Here is a 24527-nt window from a genome sequence, read left to right on the forward strand (position 1 = left end):
TTTTGAGTTCATTACTGAATGTACATTGTTTTACAGCTTTCAGTCTTATTATCCTCTGTACTCTAGCTTATCTTTAGTTTGTAGGGGGTGGAAATCACACCAGATAATAGTTGTTGAACATTTTCCAGAATTTGTAATGCTGGAAAAATCTTCTCTGCTCGAATTACACAAAGTGAAACTTCAGCTCTATTTTGTGGTTTCATACAGTTAGTCACGTTAGTTAACGGATAATCAGTTCGGAGAGGAACAACGGAGTAAAGTTTCACATTCCTGCACTTGAACATATTGAATCATCCAGAGGCAGCAGAAAGAGCAAACCTGCAGGGGATGATTAATTCATCTGCAGAACAGCTTGCAGAACTTTCCATATACATAGATGTCTGGAGCTAGAAATGACAGGAAATGGATTTTTAGAATCTAGCAAAAATTGGGAAAGAATTTGCAGTAAACATTTAGTTTCTCACTCTTTATTTTCCTGCTGGTTTACCATCTACCTACAAGCTGGCACAGACATCATTAATTCTAAAGTTGGAACAATACGTTTGCTACTGGGAATGACATTTTATTAATGCCTTTGAAAAAAAAAGTGAAATCACTCGTGCAAAAGAATAGCATGCTTTCCTTTGTTGGTCAAAACATTGAGTATAGGAGTTGGGATGTCATGTTGCTGCTGTACAGGTCATTGCTGAGACCTCTTTTGGAATACTGTGTACAATTCTGGTCACCCTTCTATAGAAACTACGTTGTTAAACTTGGGAAGGTGCAGAAAAGATTTACAAAGATTTTGTCGGGACTGGAGGGTTTAAATCATACGGAGACTCTGAATAGCCTGGGGCTTTTTCCCTGGAGCATCAGAGGCTGAGGTGTGACCTTACAAGAAATTTATAGAATCATGAGGGCCATGAATTGAGTGAATAGCCAGGGTATTTTTCACGAGGGTAGGGGAGTCCAGAGCTAGAGGGTATAGGTTTAAAGTGAGTGGGAAAAGATTTAAAGCGGGCATGGGGTAACATTTTCACGTAGCGTATGGTGCATGTATGGAATGAGTTGCCAGAGGAAGTGGTGGAGGCTGATACAATGACAACATTTAAAAGGCATCTGGATGTGTATATGAATAGGAAGGGTTTAGAGGGATATGGACCGAATGCTGGCAGATAGGACAAGGTCAGGTTGAAATTTCTGGTCAGCGGGATGAGTTGGATCAAAAGGTCTGTATGCTGTATGACTCTAGGTTAGTGAGGCTATGCAGGAAATAAACATTCTCCAACTACTGGTGCCCCCATTTTAAAATTATTTCCTGTGATATAAACACCATTGGCTGGGCTGGCATAATTACCCAACCTAATTGCTATGGAAAAGACGATGGGGAGCTGCTGCCTTAAAACTTGACAATCTTCAGAGCATAGAAACACTCATAATTCTGTTAGGAAGGGACTTCCATAATTTTGAGCCTTTAGAAACAGTGGAGATGCGCTTGTACATCTGCTACCTTTACTCTTTTAGATAGAGGTTGCAAGTTTAGGTGTCTCAAGAAATGTGTATATGGCAGAAGCACTTCTCTAAAATTAGCTGCTGAAGTTATGACACCTGCTTTATCACATGCAAGGAGAGACTGACTGCAGAATAGCAGCAGTATTACAGCATAGATCAAAGCTATTCATTTACTCCATGACAGCTCTGTACAGCAAGCCAGTAAGTCTGATATTTTTCATCATTCTTGTAGCCTTGCGAGTTTATTTCCCTCAATGGTCTATTCAATTTGATTTTAAAATCATTAATTGTCTGTGTTCACCACTCTCATAAATAGCAAGTTCCAAGACTTTAATTGTCCTACATGAAAATGTGCTTCTTCAAATCACTCCTGGGTCTCTTATATTAAAATAAAACTTAAATCTGTATCCTTTAGTGAGTGAACAGCTAATGGGAGCAACTTTTCTTAAGCTACCATATCTAAACCAGTCATATTCTCATACACTTCTCATAGATTGCTCCTTAACTTCCTTTTCCTAACAAGATAAACTATACATCTTCACGCTAATTTTGTAGCTCAAGTCTCTTATCCTTGGGACCAATCAGGTAAAGCTTCTCTTTATTTTCAAGGATCTGTATTTTGGTTCAGATTTTCACAGAGTCAGAAAGACTTGAGAACCATTGAAAAATGGACTTCTGCCCCCATTACTGGCAGTAGGGTGACACAGGGGTGTGGCTAGTGAGGGAACAACCTGAGTCCTGGTTGGCTGCATTGCACTTCAGAAACCTCTGCAGTTGGCAAGGGAGCAGAGACATGGCATGGATAGAGGGGTGGGTAGGTGATATTCTGTTAGGGTTTAGGACTGGAACATCTAAAATGTAGTGATACAACTGGGATCACTGTGTCATTTAATTGTGCAAGTTGCCTGAGCACAATGATGTTGAGAGTTAAGCCAGACAGGTCAGAGACAGTCCCTCTTGTGTAAGGTGGAATCAGTTGGACTAGAGGATCAAAATGAAACATCCTGACCCTGCCACTAAAGGGGGTCAATGGCTCAACAATCTAGCAGCTAAAGCTCCTGTACCACGGGAGAAGAAGATCATCTTAACCATTTGATACAAGAGAAAAATTTGCTTGTTCTGTGGAAGGATTGCTCCTTGTTAGTGTTTAGATGTTCACCTGTATGGACTGGCTACCCATTCCTGTTAATTTGCCAGATATCTTAGAACGTTGACTTACTTAGAGCTCAATGCAGGGACAGGAGACTTGGGACCGAGGAAGAAGTATGATTGCGGCATGAGGCACTGCACCTCCTGCAAACCCAGGGTCAACAACCTGAACTGCTGTGCTCTTCCAGCACCACTAATCCAGCATCATCGATGTAATAAGGGTAGAGAGCAGTACAGCAAGGAACAGTGTAACCTGGGAACTTCAAGTATTATACACTTTAAAGAAAACATAGAGAACAACTGTCCCAACATCTTTAGCGACCTCCAGTTGTTCCTTTGAGATCCACTACTTTGACCGCTTTGGAAATTGAAGGAAATCGAGTCAGCTCTTTTGCAGTGCATATTCCTCACAATACAACACATTTCATTGCAGATTTTAAAAAAAACTATGACAGTAACATTCTGTGTATGCTTAGATTGATGTAACATGACTTTGTGATTCTGAAAACACCAAAACATTTTAGAAAATACTTCTTCTGCTTTGCAGGGGTGCTAAATGCAAAATTAGAGTTAATACAGGACTTTCACCATCCAGAATTTGGGGCAGGTTGTGGGGTTGGGGAGTGGGTTTGAAGTTGACATCCTTTGACCATCTTTCGTAGTGCAAAATAAGTGTTGAAGTTGTTTCATCACAACCAAGTATTATAAATATAGACAAGTCATTGGAAGATAGCCCCTGTTCCCAAATCCCTTGTTACATTAAGTAGTTAGACTATTATATATTTCGATAAGGCACTGCAGCTGTGTTAGTTCCCTTTTGTAATAATTGTCAATAATTGTAACAATTGATACTTTTGACAATATGTTTGCTAATTCTTATGTCTTCCCAGCAATCCACATTGTGCAAACACCGTGCCCATTCTCCCCGTGTCTGCGTGGGTTTCCTCCCACAATCTAAAGCTGTGCAGGTCCTGTGAATTGGCCATGCTAAATTGCCAATTGCATTAGTCAGAGGGAAACGGGTATGGGTGGGTTACTCTTCGGTGGGTCGATGTGGACATGTTGGGCCTAACTGTTTCCACACTGTAAGGAACCGAATCTAATCTAAAAAAAAAACGAACATCTGACCAGTTTAGCTTCTCAGTTAAAAGTTCTGCGGGCCTCTTGGCTCCAGATCTCTGACCTGTACCGTTAATGCTGGCTGCAATACTGAAATTTAAAAACAAAGATTATTCCTCGACAGGTAAAAAGCATAGTCTAGACTTGCACCTGCACTTTCAGGAATCCGCCTGCTCGCCTTCTGATTTCATTGCTTCCCCAATCCCTCAGAATGGAGCGAGGATGCAAAACCGGAGCATTTGTGGCTGCAATGGAAGGCACTGCATCGAATTAAGATAGTTCTAGCCTCACAAACCGTCGTGACCAGCAGCTAATCCTGTTTAGTTGCCAACTTGGAAGAAAGCCTTGCCGACAGATGTGTTGATATCGGTGGCGACCACTGTAACTCTTTCCATGGGAGACTGATTGCGTTATTCTGTATTCGCTCTCAACAGGAACTGCGGTGATGAGTGACAAGTTTTTCAAGCAACCAATTACATTGAAACTAAGCAAAGAACTACGGGACGCTGGAAATCTGGAATGAAACAGTGGAAGAAGAGTCGCTGGTCCCAAAACATTAACTCTGCTTTCTCTCCACGGATGCTGCCAGACCTGCAGAGTTTCTTCAGCAATTTATGTTTTTGTTTTCAATCACTTTAAATAATTTTCACAGCCATCCACCCAGGAAATAAAAATGCACTAAAATCAAATCCCTTACTCCAGATCCCCATCAACTGCTGCTCACCCTCCTGCCGTCTACCCTTCCTATCACCCTCCCAGCAGTCAACTCCCTCCTGTCCCTGATCACTGCTCAACCCCTCTTGTTACCCACCCACCTTCTCACAATGCCCCTCCTGCAAACAAATTAGAAGCAGGAAGAGGCTAGTTAGTCCCCCAAGCCTGCTCTGCCATTTAAGAAAATCAATGTTGATCTAATTGTGGTCTCAATTCCACTTTGCTGTTTAGATTAGACTCTCTACAGTATGGAAACAGGCCCTTCAGTCCAACAAGTCCACACCGACCCTCCAAAGAGCAACCCACCCATTCCCCTACATTTACCCATGTGAGAATCAAAGCTCACTCACTTCAATAATTTCAGTCCGAGACAAGATCTGAAGCAATCCGTATATTTATTATACGCTTGCAAGTGAGGTGCCTGAGGTAAGGCACATAGAGTTTAGCAAGTACATATCTTATATAGGATTCACTACTCCAAACCCGGTGCCCATTACTATTGTTTATCTCTTGCCGTATCCGGCCTTGTGCATAACAAAGTACAAGTTTTACTCGGCCATTTTACCACATCCTGCTGTGGCCCATTGTTAGGTATATCCTTCTTCATGATTATCTACTTCCTCCACATGTGCGATTTCCTCCCTTTCCCCAACCATATTGATCCTTATGACCTTTTAATTGGGGTTTGTTTTTGTGTTTTTGCAAAAGTGGGAAACAGATGCTTATAACTACTGCTTGCACAATCATATCTGGCACAGCATATCTGCTTCACAGCACTGTATCTATTTGTCTACCATTGTTAGCAGGCACGTTTCATTCTTGCATTCACATTGAAGCTAATACAAAAACAATTATATATTTCCTCCACATAGTTTTCATTCTTGTTGACTCAGCTCTTGGGTTGAAACAATTATACACTGGTGTGAGTGCATTTACCTTGCATAAGTAATTATGATTGCAGAAGTAACACTACTTTACCTATATCCCACACCCATGACTAATCCACGTAACACTATAGACAATTTAGCATTGCCAATTCACCTGACCTGCACATCTTTGGACTGTGGGAGTAAACCGGAGCACCCGGAGGAAACCCACACAGTCAAGGGGAGAACCCACAGACAGTTGCCCGAGCCGGGAATCGAACCCGGGTCCCTGGCGCTGTGAGGTAACAGTGCTAACCACTGAACTCCTATTTGTCAAAAATCTATCGCCCTCTGCTTTAAAATGTTCACTGGCCCTGCCTCCACTGAAGAGAATTCCAAATACCTAAAACCATCTGAGAAAAGATTCCTCCTCATTTCTGTCTTAAATGTGAGAACCTTAATATTTAAACTGTGTTCTAGGCATTCCACAAGAGGAAACATCTTTTTAGCCTCTACCCTGTAAAGTCCTTTCAGAACCTTATAGTTTTAATAAGATATCCCCCATTCTTCTATAATCAAATAGATCCAGCTCAAAACCTGTCTTGCCTTTCCCCCTAAAATAACTCTTTCATCCCAGGAACCAGTCAAGTGATCCCTCTCTGAATTCTGTTCTCAGGAGTGTGATCTTGCATATTAAATCTAGTAAAACATTTCTACTTACATATTCAATTAATTAATTGCTGTACCTGCACACCAACCTTTCTGATTCAAGTACCATGATAACCTGATCTCTCTGTATCACAGAGTTCTGCAAACCCTCTCCATTTACGTGATGTGCTGCTTTTCTATTCTTCTTGCCAATGTGGACAATTTCACATTTCCCCACATCTGACTGTATCCATCAATGTTCTACCCACTCTCAGTGTTTTGAAGTGCCTGCCATTGATTTTCCATATCTCTGAAGCATATAAAGCCGGGAAAATCACTGCTGCCAAGTAAACAAACTTGGTCTCAGGTATGAAATATTGGTCCTCAAATGCTCTTTCTCAGTCAGCTAAAGGCTTAACAGGCACATTTGGAGGTGATGGTGAATTTTGTCATTGACATGTCCTTTGCTAAGAGGATGCACAGAAAATATGGAGAATGGTTCATCTCAACAGTGACCTTGGGAATGGGTTGAAAGAGGAAATTGTTTACTGGTGTTTAATGAATGATTCATATTATCAGAGCTTTCCCGAAGGAGCTCACGCACACAAGCATCTTCTATATTCAGAGGTTCAATGCCTTAAGATGAGATGATTTTGGTTTCAAATTAAAGGCAGCATCATTTGAGAAGCCAGATTCCAGTGGAATTAATGCGACAAAAGGGACACGATTATCAATGACCTTTAAGGATTTATCAAAAGAGGGTTGGACAGGACTCTATTTTTCATCCATTAATAGATTTCCTTGAGAGGTTAATGCTATGATTGATCACGTCATTCATCAGTTTCCACCATCTCTTCAAAGCCAATGTCCTCTGCTGGATAGTGGTCTCCTGCTGAACTTCATAGACAATGTCGTTAACTCCATTGAGGTCATTACCACATTCAGGACATTTTTTTTCTCATACACCATTAACTTTATCCCATCAAATGAGCAATGTTGTTGATATCCTTGAGGATATTATGCATTCCATTATTCCTTTACTATTGCTTTATTCTCACCATCCAATTCTGGGGTGAACAACGAGAATGTAAAATGTAAACAATAAGCCTTGATTGTTGCTATTACACACTGAGCCATTGCCTGTCAATCCTTTTCAGCCAGAAGACTGTGGGTATCTGGAACTCACTGCTCAAAAGTGGCAGAAACCCTCAAGGCATTTTAGAGCCAACTGGATGAGCACTTGAAATGCCATTGTATAAAAGGCCACAGGCCAAGATAGATATTTGATGACCAGCAGAAATATGATGGGCCAAATAGCGTTTTACTGTGTTGTAAAATCTCTATGATCCTAGAATAGAAAAAGTTAGGCGACAGGAAAAACACATTGAAATTTCTGACAGGCCATCAAGGTTGACAGGATGACCGAGAGCATTATCTAGGAGAAGCTGTATCTTAGAACATAGAACATTACAGCGCAGTACAGGCCCTTCAGCCCTCGATGTTGCACTGACCTGTGAAACCAATCTGAAGCCCATCTAACCTACACTATTCCATGTACATCCATATGCTTGTCCAATGACGACTTAAATGTATTTAAAGTTGGCGAATCTACTACCGTTGCAGGCAAAGCATTCCATACCCTTACTACTCTCTGAGTAAAGAAACTACCTCTGACATCTGTCCTATATCTATCATCCCTCAATGTAAAGCTACGTACCCTCATGCTAGCCATCGCAATCCAAGGAAAAAAGGCTCTCATAGTCTAACCTATCCAACCCTCTGATTATCTTATATGTCTCAATTAAGTCACCTTTCAACCTTCTTCTATCTAACAAAAACAGCCTCAAATCCCTCAGCATTTCCTCATCAGACCTTCCCTCCATACCAGGCAACATCCTAGTAAACCTCCTCTGAACCCTTTCCAAAGTTTCTACGTCCTTCCTAAAATGCAGTGACCAGAACTGTGTGCAATATTACAAGTGTGGCTGCACCAGAGTTTTGTACAGCTGCAACATGACCTCATGGTTCTGAAACTCAATCCCTCTGCCAATAAAAGCCTTCATAACAACCCTATCAACCTGGGTGGCAACTTTCAAGGATCTATGTAAATGGACACCGAGATCTCTCTGCTCATCTGTACGACCAAGAATCTTACCTTGAGCCCAGTACTCTGCATTCCTGTTATTCCGACCAAAGTGAATCACCTCACACTTTTCTACACTAAACTCCATTTGCCACCTCTCAGTCCAGCTCTGCAGCTTATCTATGTCCCTCTGTAACTTACAACAGCCTTCATCACTATCCACAACTCTACCGACCTTAGTATCATCTGCAAATTTACTAACCCATCCTTCCATGCCTTCATCCAGGTCATTTATAAAAATCACAAACAGCAGTGGACCCAACACAGATCCTTGCAGTACACCACTAGTAACTGAACATCCAGGATGAATATTTCCCATCAGTCTTCTTTCAGCTAGCGAATTTCTGATCCAAACTGCTAAGTCACCCTCAATCCCATGCTTCCATATTTTGTGCAATAGCCTACTGTGGGGAACCTTATCAAACACCATACTGAAACCCATATACAGGGGAACCTCAATTATCCAAATGAGATGGGCAGACACTATTTCATTCGGATAATCGATTATTCAGTTAATCGATTAAATGGCTTTCCTCTGGGGCTCGGAGTTTAAAAGTCTGCTCCCCATTCAGGAGCCTGTAGCGTACAAGCCCCCACCCCCAACACTGCCCCCCCCAACCCATCCAACACCCCCCCATCCCCCAAACCCTTCCAATACTGCCCCCATCCGCCAACCCCATCCAATTCCGCCCACATCCCCCAAACCTATCCAGTTCTGCCTCCCGCCCCACCCTCCAATCCTGTCCAACACCGCCCCAACCCCTCCAAACCCATCCAACACCACCCCCCCAGCTCCCCAAACCCATCCAACAACGCCCCCCACCCCAAACCCCGTCCACAGCGACCCCTCTCAGGGGCAGCCGGACTGTACACCAACAGCAAGACTACTGCTGCAGCTGCCTTTGTGGGGTAAGTCTCCAAATAGCACAGACACACACACACAAACAGAGCCACACACAGAACGTTTTACTGCAACTTTTTGAGAGGTTCCACGTTTGCCCTGTACAGAACAATGTTGGAGAGATTATCTGGGGAAGGGGGGGTTTAGGGTACACCCCCCTATAGAACTCCAGGGAAAGTGTGGGGAGAGAGAAGGGGCGGGAGGTCAGTCATTTTGAGACGGTGCCTATTTAATCACTGTAAACAAAAGAAGCAATCACTGTTGAAACACATCTTTGATATAATGTTTCTACTGGGACCTCGAGATCTCCTTTGGATAATCCAATTTTCGGATAATTGGTATTCGGATAATCGAGGTTCCTCTGTACACCACATGAACGGGCTCTACCCTCATCCACCTGTTTGGTCACCTTCTCAAAGAACTCAATAAAGTTTGTGAGGCACGACCTACCCTTCAGAAAACCATGTTGACTATACCTAATTAACTTATTCCTTTCTAGATGATTATAAATCCTATCTCTTATAACTCTTTCCAACACTTTACCCAAAACCGAAGTAAGGCTCACTGGTCTATAATTACCAGAGTTGTCCCTATTCCCCTCTTGAACAAGGGAACAACACTTGCTGTTCTCCAGTCTTCTGGCACTATTCCTGTAGAAAATGATGATATAAAGATCAAAGCCAAAGGCTTGGCAATCTCCTCCCTGGATTCCTAGAGAATTCTAGGATAAATCCCATCCAGCCCAGGGGACTTATCTATTTTTACACTTTCCAGAATTGCTAACACCTCCTCTTTGTGAATCTTAATCCCATCTAGTCTAGTAGCCTGTACCTCAGCATTCTCCTTGATAACATTGTCGTTTTCCAGTGTGAATACTGATGAAAAGTATTCATTTAGCACTTCCCCTATCTCCTCTGACTCCAGTGGTGGGTACAACTACCCACTACTATCCTTGATTGGCCTAATCTTACTCTAGTCATTTTTTTATTCCTGATAAACCTATAGAAAGCTGTATGGTTTTCCTTGATCCTATCTGCCAATGACTTCTCATGTCCCCTCCTGGTTCTTCTTAACTCTCTCTTTAGGTCCTTCCTGGTTAACATGTAACTCTCAAGTGCCCTAACTGAGCCATCATATCTCATCCTAACATAAACCTTCTTCTTCTTGATAAGAAATTCAACTTCCTTAATAAACCACGGCTCCTGCACCCTGCCTGACCGATACATACTTATCAAGGATCCACAATAGCTGTTCCTTGAATAAGCTCCACATTTCAATTGTGCCCAGCCCCTGAAGTTTCCTTCCCCATCCTATGCATCCTAAATCTTGCCTCATCGCATCATAATTGCCTTTCTATAAATCTTGCCCTGCGATATATACCTATACCTTTCCATCACTAAAGTAAACATAACCGAATTGTGGTCACTATCACCAAAGTGCTCACCTACCTCCGAATCTAACAGCTGGCTGGGTTCATTACCCAGTACCAAATATAATGTGGCCTCGCCCTTTGTTGGCCTGTCAGGAAAACCTCCTGCACACATTGGACAAAACTGACCCATGTAAAGTACTTGAACTATAGTATTCGCAGTCAATATTTGGAAAGTTAAAGACCCTGCTAAGATCTTGAAGTCAATGTGTTCTCTGACACAATATTCCTTGAAAGAAGGCTTAGTGTACAGAGAGAAATATTCTTGAAACAAATGTCTTGGTCATCCAGGTTTTCATATTTGAATGCAAAATGATATGAGATGTTCCTTAAAGCCCCTATAATAAAAGCAAAGTACTGTGAATGATAGCAACCTGAAATAGCAACAGAAAGTGCTGGAGAAACTTAGCAGGTCTGACTGCATTTGTAGAGAAAAAAAACAAAATTAACATTTCAAATCAAACATGTCTCTTCAGAAGCACCATTAAACTTGAAATCTCCTGCAGCATCCCCATCAAGCAGAAGAATCAATATTAAGCAATTCAATTTACCTTGCCCCTGCAAATAATTAAGTCACGCACGGTGTTCAATTTGTCTCCTCAAGAAACTGAAATAACAATAGCAAATAACAACACTTCTAACTTGAGACACCTTTCTTACTCACATCAAACACACCACTAAGATCACATCAGGGCGTATCATGTGGTGCACAGAAGACCTCATAGCAAATTTCATGATGTTCAGTGCATTTCATTCACAGATTGCAGTTCAGATATTAAACAAGGACAACATTTGCTGAAGCAGTGGTAAGCAATGATTTATTGTGCCAAGGATAAGGCAATGTAGCAATGAGGAGAGGTAGGAAAACTTCGGACTGATCTCCTCGGAAGGTTGGAAGGTAACCTCATAGCAGTTTTCAATTTTGAAAAGGAGAGAGCTGTTGGGATCTGGAATATTCTGCCTGAAAATCTGTTGAAACGTGGTTCCATAGGGCTACAAGTGAGTCATTCATGTGCTTGGGGCTGTGAAGATTACAGACAAAAAGCAGAGATATGGGACAAAGCACAACACAAACAGCAGGTACAGATGTACGAGGATGATTGGCTTCTATTAGATGCAATGTATTTTGTCATGATGCTAATAACGGACAGACATTGCTCTGCAAATTTGCAAAATTAGAAATTCATGAGAAACATTCACTTCAAACATTTCATAGTTATTTTAATTAGAAACAATATTGCAATTTCAACTGTTGTTTAACTAAGTTATCAATTTTGTTACAATCCAGTTAAAATGGGTGAATTGATTTCTTTCTTTGTCCTACTTCTCCACTGGCACAACAAAATTTGAATTTAAAAGGAAACTAATATTACTGATTGCGTAAATCAGGCTGTATAAAGCTCAGTATACAGAAACAAGACGGTCAGATTACAAGTCACAAAAAAGTGTTTATTGGAAACTGAGCTTATTTGAACAAAGATGAAAAGATTACTAACAAAACATTTAAACTGTGTAACTATATAAATAATACACACAACTCCTCTACTGTGTAACTATATAAATAATACACACAACTCCTCTAAAAACTCCTATAAAACTTTGTGAAGTGGTACGTTAAACGTTCTTTGGCAAATAACAACTAAATGCAGATTAAAATTTATTCACATATTATTACGAACACTGGTCTGCAGCTGATGACAGTCCACCATACTTACACAAAGACAAAACATTCCTCCCCTTTACAATGGTTTCTGAAATGAAAACATTCACAATGTTTACAATGTTACATCCAACAGTCAGTCAGTAAGATATTCTGGAAGTTATTGATTTCTGTATGAGTGTTATGCACCTCATGCACCTGTTTACTTTTCTAATTGGGTTTAACCCTGTGGTTTTTAGATGCACTAGGAACATCATCTGTTGTTGCCTTTTCCTGAAATAACTGAATAGTCAGAGATTTGCACAATGTCATGATATTTTCCAGTAAGGTACTGTCTCCTTTACATGGTCCAGTTTTTGCTCCGTTCTCAGGTGTATCCAGGTCTCCAGTGGCACAATTATTTAAGAATCTTAATTGATGTCACCCTGGCATACTTGTTCTGGTTAATAAGAGTTGATCTATATGCCTTCTCCATATTACATTGTCTCTCATCTGTAGAGTATAGGAAACCGATTAAGTCTGTGCTACAATGATGATTGGTACCAGTGGTGTAATTCTTCGCTAGCACTTCTTAACCATTTTGTAAAACTCAGCACTTGGCCTTGCTCCCTCTATGGAAACCTGATTCTATTGTTTCCTGGCAACAATGTTTTATCATGCATGGGTTCAGAAAATCAATTGTTGTGCACAACTGACACTTTATCATGATTAATGCCAGCAAACCTTGACTTATCAAGTGGGTTGTGCACTGGTAGGTTAACAAAGATTGGCTCAATCTTAGGATAATGATCCTTGTTCTCATATTATTGCAATTCAGTCATCTCAGCTACATGACATCTTCACAGGAATTCCTCAGGGTGATGTTCTGGGCCCAACCATCTTCAACTGTTTTATCAATGACCTTCCCTCCATCATAAAGTCAGAAATAGGAATGTTCGCTGATGGTTGCAAAATGTTCAGCACCATTCACAACTTCTCAGATACTGAAGCAATCCATGTTCAAATGCAACAAGATTTGGGCTGTATCCAGGCTTTGGGCAGACAAATGGCAAGTAACGTTTGCCCTACACAAATGCCAGATAATGACCATCGCCAATAAGAGACAATCTACCTTTGACATTCACTAGTGTTACAGCCACTGAATCTCCCATTATCAAATCCTTGGCTTACCATTGACCAGAAACTCAACTGAACTTGCCACATAAACACAGTGACTACAAGAGCAGATCAGAGTTGAGGAATATTATGGCGAGTTACTCACTTCCTGACCCCCCCAGAGTCTGTCCACCATCTACAAGACAAGTCAGGAGTGTGATGGAATGTCACTTGCCTGGATGAGTGCAGTTCTATCAAGAAGCTTGACACCATCCAGGTCAAACAGCCTGCTTGATTGGCACCACATCCATAAGCACTCCCTCTATCATTGACATTCAGTAGCAGAAAGGTGTACTATCTACAAGATGCACTGCAAAAATTCATCAAATGTCTTCAGACAGTACCTTCCAAACACACAACTTCCACCTAGAAGGACAAGGAACTCAATTTGAACATATTGGCTCACTCCCTTACTGAATGACAAACTGTTAAGAATAGAGGTGAACAGCAGGTCAGGCGGTTTCATTCACATCTGAAAGTGTGTATCAGAGCATCTGAGTCACATTGTACTGTAGCACTCAAATATTGCATTAAGAAGATACGCAGGTAAAGTGGGCCCTTTAAGAGATGCTATCAATGTAAATGTTTAGTTTTATGGTCAATCTGAAGATTTGCCCTTACAACTTGTCAAAGGTAATGTTCCAACTTTATTGGGAAGAAGGTGATTGGAGAAAATGAAAGTCAACTCGGCTGAAGCAATTTGCTTATTAGATTCTGAAACTGATCTAAATAATATGTTTCTAATCGGGATCTGGGAAGCATGGAAAAGATCTCTTTCAAATTGAAAACGAAGGATGAGAATCAAGCAATATTTTGCAAGACTAGATCTACTGCATCACGCAATCAAAAGTCGAGCTGAATTACAGAGGTTGGTCAAGACAGGATTCCTTGAATCTGTTAATATCAGTGATTAGGCCACACCTATTATACCAGTGATGAAGAAAGAAGTATTCGGTACACACATGCAGTGATATTAAGATCACTATTAATCCAGTACTTTCTGCTGAGCAGTATCTGTTGCCTTTAATCAATGCTCTTTTTGCTGGACTAGCTGGAGGTTAGCTTTTCAGTAAAACGGACCTTTTAGTCAAGCCTGTCTCTAGATGAGTACAAATTCTGAGTCACAGAAACTCTTGACAATTGCAACACATAAAGGACCATTCAAATATAAGATACTTACATGTGAATTCACATCTGCACCTGTGGTATTCCAACATGACATGGACCAGATCTGAAGTGGGTTGAAAGTCGTTTAAAGTAACCTACATAACACTTTAGTCACAAGGAGAAATGTAAAAGAGCATTTCCACAATTTAGATACTTCTGTGCAGACACTCTTAAGATTATGGCCTAAGAATAAAGGAAGACAAATGTGCCTTTTTTGTCTACAGACATCCATCGAATGCTTAGGCCAAGGGGACTATACAAGTCAACTTCGAAAGTAAACACCAGAATGGAGGCACCAGCTCAAGAAAATGTAAAAAAACTACCATCATTTTTGGGATTGCTAAATTTGGCAGGTTTATAACCATTCTCAAGCTGTTGAGCAATGTATGATGCCAAAAGAAGAATTGGAAATGGAGAGATCAATGTAAAAGAGCCTTGACACAAGCCAAAGAGACTTCATTAAAGTCAGAAGCCCTGACCTATTCTGACCCAAACTTATGATTGCAACTACATGCAAAGCCTCACAGTATGGAATGGGAGCAGTTGCTGCTCACATAATATGCCATGGTGAAGAGAAGCCAATAGCTTTTGCATAAAGATCTTTTAATTAAGCAGAAATAAACAATGCACAAATAGAGAAAGAAGCTCAAGAACAAGGATTCTGGGTAATCCAAGATGGAGGATGGGAAAAATTTCTGGCTGTAACAGCTGCTCCTTTTTGAGGTGTTTTAACTGTTGGAGATTATTTCCTTGAATTCCAGGAGCAGCAATTGCTGTTTTATATGCTGTTGCATTGTTTTGGAACTTAGAAGAAAAAGTCAAAACAACAGCAGTTTTAAAAAGGAGAAGAACAGACAAAGGAAGCACATTGTGAGGTCAGCGCAGGAGATAGAGAGAGAAGGAAACCCACATTGCTAACTGACAGAGTTAGCTGTTACTGCCTTTGCTGTTGAATTCATGTATCGCTGGACATTGGAGTGCGTCTGGAAAAATTACAAAACAGTGAAATTCACAACTGATTTGGAGGAACCTGTTTGGGAAAGCAGAAAAGTGGATTTCAAGTGCAGCCTTAAAATAAGTCTGCAGTAATGAGTAGAGTGGGTTCTTTCTTGATTATATGTTTAATGAGCTATGTCTCTTGATTAATCTTAAAATATAAGCCATAAATATTAATTTAACGTGAAGCAGGGTTTTGTAGAGGAATAAGACAGAGCTATTTTCTAGGTCTGTATATTGAAAGAAGCAAAAATGGCCCTTAGTAGAGTGATATACTCTTCTTGTCGGATGTGGGAGTTTAGAGAGTGTTTATGGGTTACTGCGGATTATATCCATAATAAATGCCATTGGTTGTGAATCCTATCAGATTGAATGGATCAGTTGGAGAGGCAGTTAGAGGCGATGAGGAATTTATAAGAGCAAGAGGAGAAGATGGATGGCAGTTATTGGAAAGGGAGAAAGTCTCAGATACAGTCACATAGATGGGTTAACTCCAGGAAAGGTAAGAGAGGTAGGCAGGTAGTGCAGGAGTCTTCTGTGGCTATCCCCATTTCAAACAAGTATGCTGTTTTGGAAAGTGTAGGGGGTGATGGACACTGAGGGGTACGTAGCATAAACAGCCAAGTTTCTGGTATTGAGACTGGCTCCAATGTAATGAGAGTGACGTCGGTTTCCAAGAGATCAATTGTGTTAGGGGACTCTCTAGTCCGAGGTACAGACAGGCGTTTCTGTGGCCAGCAGCGAAAAATCAGAATGGTGTGTTGCATCCCTGGTGCTAGGATCAAGGATGTCTCAGACATGGTGCAGAATGTTCTCACCAGGTTGGGATCAGCAATAGGTCAATGTCCACATTGGAACCAACGACATAGGAAGGGAAAAGGTTGAGATTCTGAAGGGAGATTACAGGGAATTAGGCAGGAAATTAAAAAGGAGATCCTCGAGAGTAGTAATATCTGGATTACTCCTGGTGCTACGAGCTAATGAGGACAGGAATAGGAGGATAGAGCAGATGAATGCATGGTTGAGGAGCTGGTGTATGGGAGAAGGATTCACATTTTTGGATCATTGGAATCTCTTTTGGGGTAGAAGTGACCTGTACAAGAAGGACGGATTGCACCTAAATTGGAAGCGGACTAATATACTGGCAGGGAAATTTGCTAGAGCTGCTCAGGAGGATTTAAACTAGTAAGGTGGGGTGTGGGACCCAGAGAGATAGTGAGAAAAGATTTCAATCCAAGACTGGTATAGTTCAGAACAAAGGCAAGTCAAACAGTCAGGGCAGACAGGGACAAAGCAGAGAACAAGGTGGGACTGATAAATTAAACTAATTTATTTCAATGCAAGGGGCCTAACAGGGAAGGCAGATGAACTCAGGGCATGGTTAGGAACATAGGACGAGGATATCATAGCAATTACGGAAACATGGCTGAGGGATGGACAGGACTGGCAGCTTAATGTTCCAGGATACAAATGCAACAGCAAGGATAGAGAGGCAAGAGAGGAGGGGGAGTGGCATTTTTGATAAGGGATAGCATTACAGCTGTGCAGAGGGAGGATATTTCCGGAAATACATCCAGGGAAGTTATTTGGGTGGAACTAAGAAATAAGAAAGGGATGATCACCTTATTGGGATTGTATTATAGACTCCCCAATAGTCAGAGGGAAATTGAGAAACAAACTTGTAAGGAGATCTCAGCTATTTGTAAGAATAATAGGGCAGTTATGGTAGGGGATTTTAACTTTCCAAACATAGACTGGACTGCCATAGTGTTAAGGGTTTAGGTGGAGAGGAATTTCTTAAGTGTGTACAAGACAATTTTCTGATTCAGTATATGGATTTAATTACTAGAGAAGGTACAAAACTAGACCTACTCTTGGGAAATAAGACAGGGCAGTTGACTGAGGTGTCAGTGGGGGAGCACTTTGGGGCCAGCGACCCCATATTCCATTAGATTTAGAATAGTGCTAGAAAAGGATAGACCAGATCTAAAAGTTGAAGTTCTAAATTGGAGAAAGGCCAATTTTGATGGTATTAGGCAAGAACTTTCGAAAGCTGATTGGGTGCAGATGTTCGCAGGTAAAGGGATAGCTGGAAAATGGGAAGCCTTCAGAAATGAGATAATGAGAATCCAGACAAAGTATATTCCTATTAGGGTGAAAGGATAGGCTGGTAGATATAGGGAATGCTGGATGACTAAAGAAATTGAGGGCTTGGTTAAGAAAAAGGAAGCATATGTAAGGTATAGACAGGATAGATCGAGTGAATCCTTAGGAGAGTATAAAGGAAGTAGAGTATAATTAAGAGGGAAATCAGGGGGGCAAAGAGGGGACATGAGATAGCTTGGGCAAATAAAATTAAAGAGAATCCAAAGAGTTTTTACAAATACATTATGGACAAAAGGGTAACTAGGGAGAGAATAGGGCCTCTCAAAAATCCGCAAGTTGGCCTTTGTGTGGAGCCGCAGAAAATGGGGGAGATAGTAAATGAGTATTTTGCATCAGTATTTACTGTGGAAAAGGATATGGAAGATATAGACTGTAGGGGAATAGATGGTGACATCTTGCAAAATGTCCATATTACAGAGGTGGAAGTGCTGGATGTCTTGAAATGGGTAAAGGTTGATAAATACCCCGGACCTGATCGGTGTACCTGAGAACTCTGTGGGAAGCTAGAGAAGTGATTGCTGGGCCTCTTGCTGAAATATTTGTATCATCGATAGTCACAGGTGAGGTGACAGAAGACTGGAGGTTGGCTAATGTGGTGCCACTGTTTAAGAAGGGTGGTAAGGACAAGCCATGGAACTATACACCAGTGAGCCTGACGTCGGTGGTGGGTAAGTTGTTGGAGGGAACTCTGAGGGACAGGATGTACATGTATTTGGAAAGGCAAGGACTGATTAGGGATAGTCAACATGGCTTTGTATGTGGGAAATCATGTCTCACAAAGTTGATTCAGTTTTTTGAGGAAGTAACAAAGAGGATTGATGAAGACAGAGCGGTAGATGTGATCTATATGGACTTCAGTAAGGCGTTTGACAAGGTTCTCCATAGGAGACTGATTAGCAAGGTTAGATCTCATGGAATACAGGGAGAACTAGCCATTTGGATACAGAACTGGCTCAAAGATAGAAGACAGAGGATAGTGGTGGAGGTTTGTTTTTCAGATTGGAGGCCTGTGACCAGTGGAGTGCCACAAGGATTGGTGCTGGGTCCTCCACTTTTTGTCATTTACATAAATGATTTGGATGTGAGCATAACAGGTATAGTTAGTAAGTTTACAGATGACACCAAAGTTGGAGGTGTAGTGGACAGCAAAGAAGGTTACCTCAACAGGACCTGGACCAGATGGGCCAGAGGGCTGAGAAGTGGCAGATGGAGTTTAATTCAGATAAATGCAAGGTGCTGCATTTTGGGAAAGCAATTCCCAGCAGGACATATACACTTAATGATAATGATAAGTACACAATTAAGTATCAGCAATCGGACTGGCATGAGAAAACTGATGGATTCTCTAGATTAGCTTTGCCAAATGAATTGACTATCAATAGTCCTTGTGCAGATATTTTCTCCTTCAAATGAGTAGATAACACTCTGGCAATGCTAAGACAAGTTAAGCAATATACTGGAAATAATCCATGACTATTAAACAAGCTTAATGATAAGGTCCTTGGGAGTGTTGCTGAACAAAGAGACCTTGGAGTGCAGGTTCATAACTCCTTGAAAGTGGAGTCACAGGATAGTAAAGGATAGTAAAGGAGGCATTTGGTATGCTTTCCTTTATTGGTCAGAGCATTGAGTACAGGAGTTGGGAAGTCATGTTGTGGCTGTACAGGACATTGGTTAGGCCTTATGGAATATTGCGTGCAATTCTGGTCTCCTTCCTATCGGAAAGATGTTGTGAAACTTGAAAGGGTTCAGAAAAGATTTACAAGGATGTTGCCAGGGTTGTAGGATTTGAGCTATAGGGAGAGGCTGAACAGGCTGGGGCTGTTTTTCCTGGAGCGTCGGAGGCTGAGGGGTGACCTTATAGAGTTTACAAATTATGAGGGGCATGGATAGGGTAAATAGGAAAAGACTTTTCCCTGGGGTGGTGGAGTCCAGAACTAAAGGGCATAGGTTTAGGGTGAGAGGGAAAAGATATAAAAGAGAGCTACGGAGCAACTTTTTCACACAGAGGGTGGTACATGTATGGAATGAGCTGCCAGAGGAAGTGGTGGAGGCTGGTACAATTGCAACATTTAAGAGTCATGTGGATGGGTATATGAATAGGAAGGATTTGGAGGGATATGGGCCAGGTGCTGGCAGGTGGGACTAGATTGGGTTGGGATATCTGGTCGGCATGGACGGCTTGGACCAAAGGATCTGTTTCCGTACTGTACATCTCTATGACTCTATGATACCTTCACCAGCAGTGAGTTAAATGCAGAGGTGGGCATTGTTGCTATCAGCTCACACTTACACAATTAATTAAGTAATTAGTTAATTAAGTACACAATTAAGTATCAGCAATCGGACTGGCATGAGAAAATTGATGGATTCTCTAGATTAGCTTTGCCAAATGAATTGACTATCAATAGTCCTTGTGCAGATATTTTCTCCTTCAAACGAATAGATAACACTCTGGCAATGCTAAGACAAGTTAAGCAATATACTGGAAATAACCCATGACTATTAAACAAGCTCACAGGAACTACCTCGAACTGACTAGGTGATGACCTAGCAGTATTACCGCTGGACTGTTAATCCAGACGGCCCAAGTTTGAATCCTGCCACAGCAGATGATGGAAATTGTATTCAATAAAAATCTGGAATTAAGTGTGGAATAATGACCACAAATCTATAGTGCATTTTGGAAAATCCAATCTGGTTCACTAATGCCCTTTAGGGAAGGACAATCTTACATGGTCTGGCCTGTGTGTGATTTCAGATCTGCAGCAATATGGCTGAGTCTTCACTCTCCTCTGGGCAATTAGGGATACTCAATAAATGCTGGCCGATCATGCCAAAAATTATTGAAAAAAGGTACCTTTATTGACAATTAGCAGTAATCACACTTGTACAGACAATGCATCTTTGGAGCATTTGTCTAATTTCTCTTTATGAGCTCCATACTCTTCAGTCTATGCTAATATGTTACTCACGATCCAATGAGCTCCAACATTATGTAACAAGCTTTAGTGCAGTCCATTATGAATGCCTTTATCCATTATTCTAGTTTCTCCTCAAAAATCCAAACAAATTCATCTAATGCAATTTCACTTTCAGAAAATCATTGATTTTTTTGAAATATGGCAGACTTCCGGTGCTCAATGGACACATACATTGTAATTGATACCATTGTAATTGATCTCCAGAGAGGAGTTCAGTCACTAAATGGTAAAGTGCCTGTAATTTTGGAGTCCCAAATACAGTGGAGTTTTAATAGTGGCTCAGTGATCAGTCCCCCAGCCCCAGTGCAGCCTGACTAACAGGCCAGGCCACCAACTGGATGGAGAAGCATATCAGTGACATCATTCTACAAGATCCAAGCCAATGTATGCACTACCTTTGCAGCCCTGTCGTTTAACACTCTTGGGTGTAGGCCACAAGGCGCAGCAGATTAGTTATCGTTTTAGTCTCATTAGTCTGTCCATGACTTTCTCTTTTCCAATATTAATTACTTTAAAAGTTCCTCACGAAGAATAAATCCTTGATCCCTCACAGGGAATGCTGTCATAGCAGATCGCCTGAGGAGGAGAGTCGGAGGGTGGGCAGAGTGGATCCTACGAGGAAGCTTGGCTGATGGGTGGAGAGGAGGGTGAGAGGTATCAGGCAAGGCTGCCAGGCGGAGAAGAGGGAGAATTCAAGCTCAGGGCTAGTAATGGACTCGGAGGTTTTGGGGAGGAGGTGGCAGTGAGGTCATGGGAGGGGGGGTCTGTCCTTGAACATAGATATTTCTCAGTCAGACGCTTACCTCTCTATGTCCCTCGGAATGGAGCTGCTGTGTTTCGTTTTGGAGAGGGGGTGGCAGTGTGAGGAGAGGGGTTGACGAGGGGAGAGGTGGGGATGGCAGTAAGGGGGGTGGCAAGGGAAAGGGAAGTGGTGGCAGCGGGAGAGAAGGGGAGAGGAGGGGAAGAGAAGGGGGTGGAAGGAGAGGGGAGGAGGTGGCAATGGGAGAGGAGGGGATCCATCCTCAAACATTGACGTTTCTCAATCAGGTGCATACCTCTCAATCTAATTCCCTCTGAACAGAGCTGCTGTGTTTCTCCTCACTCTGGAAGCTGAGCCAACAGCAGCTATAGGAGGAAGGCTGGATAATGTTATTGTAGGAATATTTCCAAAGCAGCTCCTCTGCAAAACAGCCCACAACATTTCCAGCTTCAATTAGAGACTGAAATGGGAGGATTTAGGTTGTGAAATATATTTTCCTGATATTGCACTGAATAAGTAAAACAGATGGTTTTAGTCCAACAGGTTTAATTGAAAGCACTAGCTTTCGGAGCGCTGCTCCTTCATCAGGTGGCTGTGCGTTGGAAACCTGTTGGACAATAACCTGGTGTTGTGTGAGTTTTAACTTTGTACACCCAAGTCCAACACCGGCATCTTCAAATTAAAACAGATGGTGGTGTTTGAATGCAATAAAACAAAATTGCCCATCTCTAATGACTGAGAGGATAGTTTAAGAGTCAGTCAAATTGCTGTTTTTTTCCAACAATCAACAATGGTTTCATGGTGATCCAGCTGATTCACTAATGTCCTTTCGGGAGGGAAACTGCCACTCTTACCTGGTCTGGCCTACATGTAACTCCAGACCCACAGCAATGTGGCTGACTCTTAAACTGCCCTTTAGGCAATTAGTGGCTTTGCCTGCGAGGCCCTTATTCTGTGAATGGCTGAAAAAAATGCACAACAGTTGGGATAACTAATGGCAGTGCACTTAGTTGGCTCAGGAAGGTATATGGCTAATAAACTCATCATGTAAAAATGCCTTTGCTTATAGTAAAGACTTCATGACTACTGAACTTTAAAACTATTGAAAAATAAATATCAAAAGCTTTGAAAAACCAAAGTCTGTTGGGTGAAAGATAAGATGATACGTCAAATCTATTGCACTAAGATGGTGCATTGCTCATCTGGGGAGACAGTGTAAACACAAACTGCTGAATGACATCGCTTTGACCTGTAACTGTTCATGAGTCTGCGAAATGTGTTGCCTCGAGTCATTAGGCGAAGCAGTCTTTAGCCTGAATTACCACTCTGCTACCTTTCATGTCTTTCTAAAATGTGATGAAACAGTTGACAAACACTTAATGTATGCGCTGCCTCAATATAATCTCACTATTGATTAAAACCAATGTGTTTCCTCACATTATTCCCCTTTAAGTTCTGAGTTGTGTTTCTGGTTTTACTGCTTCCTCCTCAATTGAATAGTGTGCAGCAGTAAACCTCGCCATCTAGTGACCAGTTTAAGACATGACAAAAGCCTACTATAAGTGGCTGAGAAGTTGAGCCAAGTAGAATTTGTTTTTCTATGCACTCTATTGAACTGTGAGCTGGAATTATGTATTCTGCAATGTTGGATGCAGACTGCCAGTCACATAGAGTCAGAGAGTCATAGAGATGTACAGCACAGAAACAGACCCTTCGGTCCAACTCGTCCATGCCAACCAGATATCCCAACCTTATCTAGTCCCACCTGCCAGCACTTGGCCCATAGCCTTCCAAACCCTTCCTATTCATATACCTATCCAGATGCCTTTTAAATGTTGCAATTGTACCAACGTCCACCACTTCCCCTGGCTCATTCCATATATGTACCAACCTCTGTGTGAAAAGGTTGCCCCTTGGGTCTCTTTTATATCTTTCCCCTCTCACCCTAAACCTATGCCCTCTAGTTCTGGACTCCCCCAACTCAGAGAAAAGACTTTGTCTATTTATCCTATCCATGCCCCTCATGATTTTATAAACCTCTATAAGGTCATCTCTCAGCCTCCGCTGCTCCAGGGAAAACAGCCCTAATGTATTCAACCTTTCCCTATAGCTCAAATCCTCCAACCCTGGCAACATCCTTGTAAATCTTGTCTGAACCCTTTCAAGTTTCACAACATCCTTCCGATAGGAAGAAACCAGAATTGCACGCAATATTCCAACAGTGGCCTAACCAATGTCCTGTACAGCCGCAACATGATCTCCCAACTCCTGTACTCAATACTCTGACCATAAAGGAAAGCATACCAAATGCCTTCTTCACTACCCTATCTACCTGCAACTCCACTTTCAAGGAGCTATGAACCTACACTGCAAGGCCTCTGTTCAGCAACACTTCCGAGGACAGTACCATTAAGTATATAAATACTGCTAAGATTTGCTTTCCCAAAATGCAGCACCTAATATTTATCTAAATTAAACACCACCTGCCACTTCTCAGCCCATTAGCCCATCTGATCAAGATCCCGTTGTAACCTGAGGCAACCTTCTTCACTGTCCATTACACCTCCAATTTTGGTGTCATCTGCAAACTTACTAACTATACCTCTTATGCTCGCATCCAAATCATTTATATAAATGGCAAAAAGCAGTGGACCCAGCACCGATCCGTGTGGCACTCCACTGGTCACAGGCCTACAATCTGAAAAACAACCCTCCAACACCACCCTCTGTCTTCTACCTTTGGGCAGTTCTGTAACCAAATGGCAAGTTCTCCCCGTATTCCATGAATTCTAATCTTGCTAACCAGTCTCCCATGGGGAACCTTGTCGAATGCCTTACTGAAGTCCATATAGATCACATCTACCGCTCTGCCCACATCAATCCTCTTTTGCAGGATCATACCATGATTTTAAATTTTGTTCCTAGATTAGATTAGATTCCCTACAGTGTGGAAACAGGTCCTTCGGCCCAACCAGTCCACACTGACCCTCCGAAGAGTAACCCACCCAGGCCCAATTCCCTCTGACTAATGCAGCTAACATTATGGGCAATTTAGCGTGGCCAATTCACTTGACCTGCTGGTCTTTGGACTGTGGAAGGAAACCCACGCAGACACAGGGAGAATGTGCAAACTCCACACAGACAGTTACCCAAGGCTGGAATCGAACCGGGGTCCCTGG

General features: G+C 41.8%; 1 protein-coding gene across 7 annotated transcripts in view; it reads right to left on the reverse strand.

The window, feature by feature from the left end:
• Window positions 1–24527, reverse strand: part of LOC122546175 (amine sulfotransferase-like) — a 124461-nt gene that overhangs the window by 83323 nt on the left and 16611 nt on the right. The window contains exon 1 of one of the 7 annotated variants that reach the window (XM_043685001.2): window positions 3910–4099. The exons of the other annotated variants lie outside the window; for them this stretch is intronic. The gene's annotated coding sequence lies outside the window, so the exon portion shown is untranslated. Of the gene's footprint in view, window positions 1–3909; window positions 4100–24527 lie in introns of those variants that run through there. 7 annotated transcript variants of the gene reach the window in all.

This window comes from Chiloscyllium plagiosum, unplaced genomic scaffold, assembly GCF_037043375.1.
Source record: "Chiloscyllium plagiosum isolate Xiang-an unplaced genomic scaffold, Cpla_swu_hap1 HiC_scaffold_3, whole genome shotgun sequence".
Taxonomy (NCBI): Eukaryota; Metazoa; Chordata; class Chondrichthyes; order Orectolobiformes; family Hemiscylliidae; genus Chiloscyllium; species Chiloscyllium plagiosum.